Below are 8,117 nucleotides of genomic sequence, written 5' to 3' on the forward strand. Positions count from 1 at the left end.
AGGTATTACTTGGTACGAGCCGGTGCACTTGCTGGTTAGTTTGTGGGTTATAAAATTCCGCACCAGCGTTTACAGTCAACATGAATTTTGTCGAACTTGTAAAGAAAGATTAGTAGTTCGAGCTGGACATTTGAAGCGGAAAGGTTTATTTATCCAAAGGCAGGAGAAGATCTGTTAGATTTCTTGTTGAGACAAAAGGAGGAGGTAGGAAATATTGGTATATACCCTCCATGTAGTGTCTTGTTAGACACTTCAGTTGCTAAGGCTTTCAACTCATGTAAAAAGAGTAGAGAGCATATTCATTTGAAATGATTAAGATAAGCTTGACTGAATCAAGGGATTAAAGATTGAGAGCCTGTACCTGATACTGTCAAACAACATATGCACACGGTAGTGATAATTGACTAGAAATTTCAGGGTGTGTCAAGTCAAACTAGAGTTCCTCCATCCAATGTATCAAACAACAAATGGGTACAAAACAATTCCCCAAAATACTCTAGTAATTACAATTTCAATTTTCCTAGAGGAGGTTTTGGAAATTGGGATAGAGCGCAGGAAAGAGGTAATTCCAAACGAGGAGCAAGTAGAAGGGGCAATAGTCGAGGAACGTCTTGACACAATTTTCAAGAATGATCTTCCTTCATTCTAAGAGCTTTGGCCCAAGCACAAAATGTTTATGCCGATACACAGGGACCATATTCAGAATTGAGCAAAGAAAGTAAGTCACTTCAGAAGCAAGAACAAAGGGGTGACAAGGTATCCTCGAGCAAAGACCAGAGTACAAAGGAGTTGAAGGAGATATCGGCTTTCAAGTCGATCAAGTTGATCTCCAAAGGAAAATAAGAAGAGGCACTGACAGAAAATTTTGACTCTGGTTTTGAGGATGATTTATATGTGATGTTTGGAGAAACTGATTTTGGGTATGTTGCCACAGTTTCTGTTCTCCCATTCGACTTCTCGGGAAATCTTGAAGGGCCTTGGAGTTGTCTCGAAGTAGACTGTGATGACATCATTCCAGGAGAGGAATGTAGATTTGTTAGAAATAGAATGATCAAGGAAAGGTTATTTGAAAGACCTGATGAGATCACCAAAAGTAATCTTCGACCATTGCATATTATGGCAAAAGTTGAAGGACTGGTAATTAATCGCATCTTGGTCGATGGAGGAGTGACAATTAATTTGTTACCTAAAGTGTGCTCTAATTATTCTAGAAAATAGTCGAAGATTTGATCAAGACAAATTTGACTGTTATTGGATTCAATGGTAAGTCGACAACCGCCTTGGGAATGATCCCACTCAGAATTAAAGTCGGAAGTGTCGAACGACCAATAGTGTTTATAGTGGTGCCTACCAAGGCAACTTTCAATATACTTTTGGGAAGAGATTGGATCCATGGTGTAGGGACAATTCCCTAGACTCTGCATCAGAAACTGGTGCTCTGGGATGAAGATGGAAAGATAAAAAAAATTGAAGCTGATGATATCCCCTGTTATATTGAACAAATGATTGTTAACTTCAAAGAATATTATACCAGTGTTCGACCATTGGATATTGATATGAGCACCTTTAATCCAAATCTTATCAAAGGTTGCTATATAGAGGCCCATGGTATGAAATTGGTAAGGCTAAGGAAAACTTGGCCATCACGTCTACTTAAATGAATATATCGAGCTACTGGACTCGACTCTCAGCTTATATGCCTGAGAAGAAGGAGTGCACAGGAAAACACACACTAGATTGTATATATGACCTCGACCCCTTAGGGTTTGAAAGGTTTAATTTATTTTTTGAAGATTTGCATAATAAAAGGTTGAAGTACAAGATCTTCTCGACGAAATTAAAATTGGTGGAAAAGGGTGAGTGACTTACATCAGTCGATACCTGGATCTTGAATTCAAGAAAGAACTCATAGAGGTCTTTAAGAGATACCAAGATTGCTTTGCTTGGCAATATAAGGAGATGCCTGGTTTGGGCAGATCTTTAGTCGAACATAAGCTCCCTCTTGTTGAGAATGCTCGACCAATTAAGCAAGCTCCTAGACGTTTTGCTCCTAAAATTATGGTTAAGATCAAAGAAGATGTCAAACGTTTATTGAAAGCTGGCTTTATCCACACAGCCAGGTATGTCGAATGGATTACTAATATTGTTCTTGTTGGTAAGAAGAATGGAAAATTAAGAGTGTGTATTGATTTCAGGGATTTGAATAGAGCTACACTAAAAGATGAATATCATATGCCAATCACAGAAATGTTGATCGACTCTACTGCGGGAAGCAAACTTCTGAGCTGCATGGATGGATATTCAGGATATAATCAAATATTCATATCCCATGAAGATGTGTCAAAGATAGCCTTTCGACGTCCTGGAGCCATTGGCACTTATGAATGGTTGGTTATGCCATTTAGTTTGAAAAACACTGGAGCTACTTGCCAGAGAGCTATGAACTCAATCTTCCATGATTTTATTGGTAAGTTTATGAAAATTTACATCGATAATATGGTAGTAAAATTAGAGGCAAAACAAGCTCATTTGTGTAATTTAAAGATGGCTTTTAAACGAATGAGACATCATCGACTCAAGATGAACTCATTAAAATGTGCTTTTGGTGTATTTGTAGGAAATTTTCTGGGATTCATTGTGCAGAAAAAGAAAGTGGTTGTCGACACCAATAAATGCCAAGCAATTTTCGACTCATCCATTCCTAAGAGTAAGAAAGAATTATGATGTTTCATTTCAAATTTATCTAGGAAAATAAAAATATTTACTCCTTTATTGAAATTGAAGCTGGGAGAAGAATTCAAATGGAAGGAGGAGCACCAAAAGGTTTTCGACCAAATAAAGTAATATTTAACTTCACCACCAATCTTGACACCAATAAAACAAGATCGACCACTGAAATTATATATTGCTGCATCAGATACAACTTTAGGGAGCATGTTGACCCAAGAAGACGAAGACGGTAACAAAAAAGTAGTTTATTATTTGAGTTAAATGTTGACTGATATGAAAACTAGATATAGTGCAGTCAAAAAACTCTGTTTAGCTCTTTATTTCTCTTGCACTAAACTTAAAAGTTACTTAATTGGAAAGAACTTTATGTTGTATCGAAAGTTGATGTTATTAATATGCTTTCTTATCCAATACTGAGAGAAAGAATTTGCAAGTGGATGTTGGGGTTAATCGAATATTCTTTGTTCTACGTCCTAGTCAGAGCTGTCAAAGGGCAAGTCATTGCTGTTTTCTTTATAGATCATCCCTGTGTCGAAATTTATGAGCAACCAAAAATTGGGTATCTCAAGCTCAAACCTTGGAAGTTATTTTTTGATGGGTTGAAACATCAAAATGGGGGTAGGAGCAATTGAGGAGCACGTGGGGAATCACCATGAGGATCCTTCAGGGTTAAGACAAGGTCGGGGCCTGAGAAGAAGGAAGAATCAGGTCATGGTCAAAATTACTCAGGAGCTAGTCTATCCTTGTGATCTATAAATACGAGGAACTCAGAACGATTGGGGAGTTCAATAAAAAATACTAGATCATCACATAAACTCATAAAATTCCCAATCTCAGTAATGTAACAGAAGAACATAGAATGCAAGTGCATGTGAGTGTCAAAAGTCAACTTTTATTTTGTTTTCTTTTATTTATTTGATTCATTTTCATTCATTTCTTTACACTTTCATTCAAGTTTTATGGGACAAATTGAGAACTGTCATATGCCAATTGGTCCAATTACAAGAGCAATAACTAAGAGAAAAAAGAAGGTTTTACAAATATGGCTAAATCATTTGTTCAGGAGATGCATCAAGAATTAGGCAAGACAATGATTAACGATGATGGAAAGTCAAACATCTTACTATTTACAATATGTATTGAAGACTCTCGTTAGTCAAGATGAATTAAATAGGCATCACTTTCTTAGTATTTATCTTATGTTTATTTTATTTTGTTTGTTTTGTTTATTTTAGGCCAGTTGTAATTTGGCCTATTTTTATTTTAGTGAACGTATGAGTTAGGGTTTTAAACTGCAATCTTGATACAAGCTCGATTTGACACCCTGTCAAAACATACCTAAAATCGAGTGAAACAAAATAAAAATTACAATTTTCAGAGTATCCCGTTTATCTATATCTGCTTTGGTATCTTCCCTTTCTATGTTTTTTTCTTAACTAATATATAAAAATTGTAACTAAGAGGCACCGATTCCAGAAAAGTAAAAAAAAAAAATAATAAAGGAAGGTGATACGAGTTCTATGGGACAAACTGAGAACTGTCATATACCAATTGGTCGAATTACAAGAGCAATAATTTAAAGAATAAAAGAAAGTGTTTCAAACATGGCTAAATTATTTGTTCAGGAGATGCATCAAGAATTGGATAAGACAATGATTAATAATTTTGGAAAGTCAAACATCTTACTATTTACAAGATGTATTGAAGAGTCTCGTTAGTCAAGATGAATTAAATAGACATCACTTTCTTAGTTTTTATTTTATGTTTATTTTATTTTAGTTTTTTTTATTTGTTTTAGGCCTAGTTGTGATTTGACCTATTTTTATTTTAGTGAACTTATGAGTTAGGATTTTAAACTTAAGAGGTATAAAAACCTTCTATAATCTGGTAGCTGCTTTTTTTTTTTATTTTAATGAATGAAAATTTCTTTGAGTTCGTTTGAGAAACTTGAGTGTGAACAAGAGAAGTTGAGTGATTCCCTTAATTGTTGCATTAGAAAATCAAATTGAGGTAGAGGAGCCTCTTTCTTTGATTTTTCATCTTACTCTGGGTTACGTTCCATGTCATTCTACTCCTCTTCAAAAAAGATTTGTCTTCGAATATTTTAGGCAAAAAGCTAGTATATGAAAAGGACAATAATTATAAAGAAGATAGTTTTTTTTTGTTTTTCCTTTTCTTTCCTTAACCCAGAGTAAGATTGAAAATCAAAGAAAGGGACTTTTTTTTTTTACCTTAATTTGATTTCCTGATGCAACAGTTAAGGGAATCACTCTACCTCACCTGCCACGCCCAAGTTTCTCAAATAAACTCAAAGAAATTTTCATTCATCAAAATTAAGAAAAAAAATGGCTATCATATTTTAGAGGGTTTTTATACCTCTTAAGTTTAAAACCCTAACTCCTAAGTTCACTAAAATAAAAACGGGCCAAATCACAATTGGCCCTAAAACAAACAAAACAAACTAAAATAAAATAAACATAAAATAGATACTAGCAAAGTAATGCCTATTTAATTCATCTTGACTAACGAAAGTCTTCAATGCATCTTGTAAATAGTAAGACGTTTGACTTTTCATCATCGTTAATAATTGTCTTGCCTAATTCTTGATGCATCTCCTAAACAAATGATTTAGCCATGTTTGTAAAACCTTCTTTTTTCTCTTAGTTATTGCTCTTGTAATTGGACCATTTGGCATATGATAGTTCTCAATTTGTCCCATAAAACTTGTATCAGGAGGGTTGACACAACTATAAGAAATGTGATAGTATGTACAAGAATACATCATAGAAAGGTTGAATTAGTATCAAGAACAAAAATAAATCAATAAAAGATAAGAATACAACATTATTTTCTCTACTATCAGCACCACCACCACCATCCTCATTGTTTATACCCACCACCATCACCAAAGATTTTAGCTTTTTCAATGATACTTTCTTTGAAAAATCACTTTCTGGCTTGGTAAATGTTAGAGACTTTGGTCCTTCCTTGTATGAGTAGCTAGGCATAGCTGAATAAGAAGGCCCACCAGCCGAATGGCCAATAAAGAATCCTCCTCCTTCTCTGCCTCTAGATGCAGCTATTTTAGAATCTTTTGAAGTAGTTGCATAGTCACAAAATCCAGTACTGTCAATAATTATATCCAATCCTGATGTGGTTGTTGCTAACAAGAACATCACCAACAACAGAGTTGCAGCACTTAAACATTTAGCAGAATCTATTGTCGATGAAAATGAAAATCTGAGAGGTGATGAATCAGATGATGAAAAAGATAATATTATAACTAGAGATTGGTTTATAGGAAAATTTTTTATGTTGGATCATTTGATTGGTACAACAAAAGTTTATATGAAAGTGATTATAAAATAATTTTTTTTTGATTATAGGCCATAAAAATAATTTTTTAGAACATGTGAGTTCTATTGAATAGGAGGTTGATCTGTTAGCCATGAAAGCTTACTATTAATTAATAGACTAAGTTGACGTGAAGAAAAATTGCAAGTTTAGAATCTTTTATTTTTACAATAAGGTCCTTCTATGAAAAGTGGGTAGAGCTATTCGCACCATGCTAAAAGTAGACGAGCTGGCTTCTACTCATTCTCGCGGAAAATTTGCGAGAATTTGTGTGGAGATTGACCTAAGAAAGAAGATGATTCCAACTTTTTCAGCACTTAGGAGAGAGTTTAACACTGTCTATGAAGATTTACATCAAATTTACTTTAACTGTTGGAGATATGGACATAGAATGGAAAACTGTAGTGAGAAGACAATAAACACCACCACTAACACAGCTTTGGAAAAGGTGGACGGCGGAGCCGTGAACAATGAAGAGGGCATCAACAGGCAGGAGAATAATCTGGGATTGCAAGATCTGTAAAAGAACCAAAAAGGAAAAGATAATATTGTGGCAGAGGATCAGGGAAGCACTGATAAATGACCAAATTGAATAGGTTTGAATTTTCACACTAAAAATAGAATTTGTCCGTTGCAAGTATAGTTCAAACCCAACAATTGGCCATCAATCAAATGTAAATTCAAAATCCAAATATAAACCGAGAGTGTTAAACTCCCGGGTCGTCTTCCTTAGGAGTTGCAATGAAATGTCATATTATTGGCTATAAGAGAGGGCATGGGGAATTGTGAATGCAAAAGAGAAGCAAGAAATGTAAATAGGCAAGAAAACAAAGAAACATGCAAGTAATGAAATGAAAGCAAGTAAGAGCAATGAAAATGGAAATTAAATACTAAAAAGAGCTCTTGGTGAGAATTGGGGAATTAAAGATTCCTATCCTAGTTATGGACCACAAACATGGCAATTGTGTGGAATTAATCCCAATTAGTCAATTCTACTTGAGAATTAGTCAAAAGGGAATAATTGATTCCAATCCCTAAGTCTTAAGTCAACACTATAGGTCACTTAGTGTCAAGGAAAACCAAACCAATTAACAATCCTCACAATACAGAATGGACATCCACAACTCAATTCCACCCAAACACTCAATTTCTCAACCAAGAGTGTGAAAAACTTAACATGCAAGAAACTAAGAGTCAAAGCAATAAAAGTCAAAGCAATTAAATGCAAGAAAAGGAAACTTTAAATGCAAGAAATCTCTTGGTAAGTAATTGAGAGCCAAGGTTACCTATCCTAGCTGTTGACCACAAACACATGATGATTATGAAGAGTTAATCCTACTTAGTCAACCCTAACATCGAGGATAAGTCAAATAGGCATAGTTGATTTCAATCCATAAGTCCTAAGTCAACACTAATGGGTCACTTAGAGTTAATGGAAACCAAATCAACTAACTACTCTAATATATCAAACAAGAATGGACATCAATGGCTCAAGGGTTACCAAAGTCATCAATTCCAAGCCAAGAGTGGAGAAAAACTAAGTAAAAACTAAGCCAAGTATTTTATCAAACACTTGGTGTGCATGAAAATAAAATCAAATTAAATTGCAATAAAATAAATTCTAGAGCTACCAATTGCAAGAAATTAATAACCAACAATTAAAGAGAGCAACAATGACATGAAAACATAAATTGCATTAATTAAAAATTAAAATAATAAGAGTGTTCATCAACATGAAAAGTAACTAAAATGAGAAATTAACAAGATAAACAAAGAAAATCAAAGCAATAAAAGAAAGAAAGGTAGAAGAAACTAGATGAAAACAAGAATTAAAAAGAGAAATCGCAAGGAAATTAAACTAAGAAACCCTAATTCTAAAGAGAATGGGGAGCTTCTCTCTTTAGAAAACTAACTAAAACATGTAAAAATCTAAACCTAAGTGCTCCCCCCTTCATCCTTCTTCACTTTGGCTTGAAATAGCTTCAGAAATGAGCTGGATTGGACTTTGGAAGCCCAAAAATTGCCTCCAGCGA

Source organism: Arachis stenosperma, chromosome 2, assembly GCF_014773155.1.
Source record: "Arachis stenosperma cultivar V10309 chromosome 2, arast.V10309.gnm1.PFL2, whole genome shotgun sequence".
Lineage (NCBI taxonomy): Eukaryota > Viridiplantae > Streptophyta > Magnoliopsida > Fabales > Fabaceae > Arachis > Arachis stenosperma.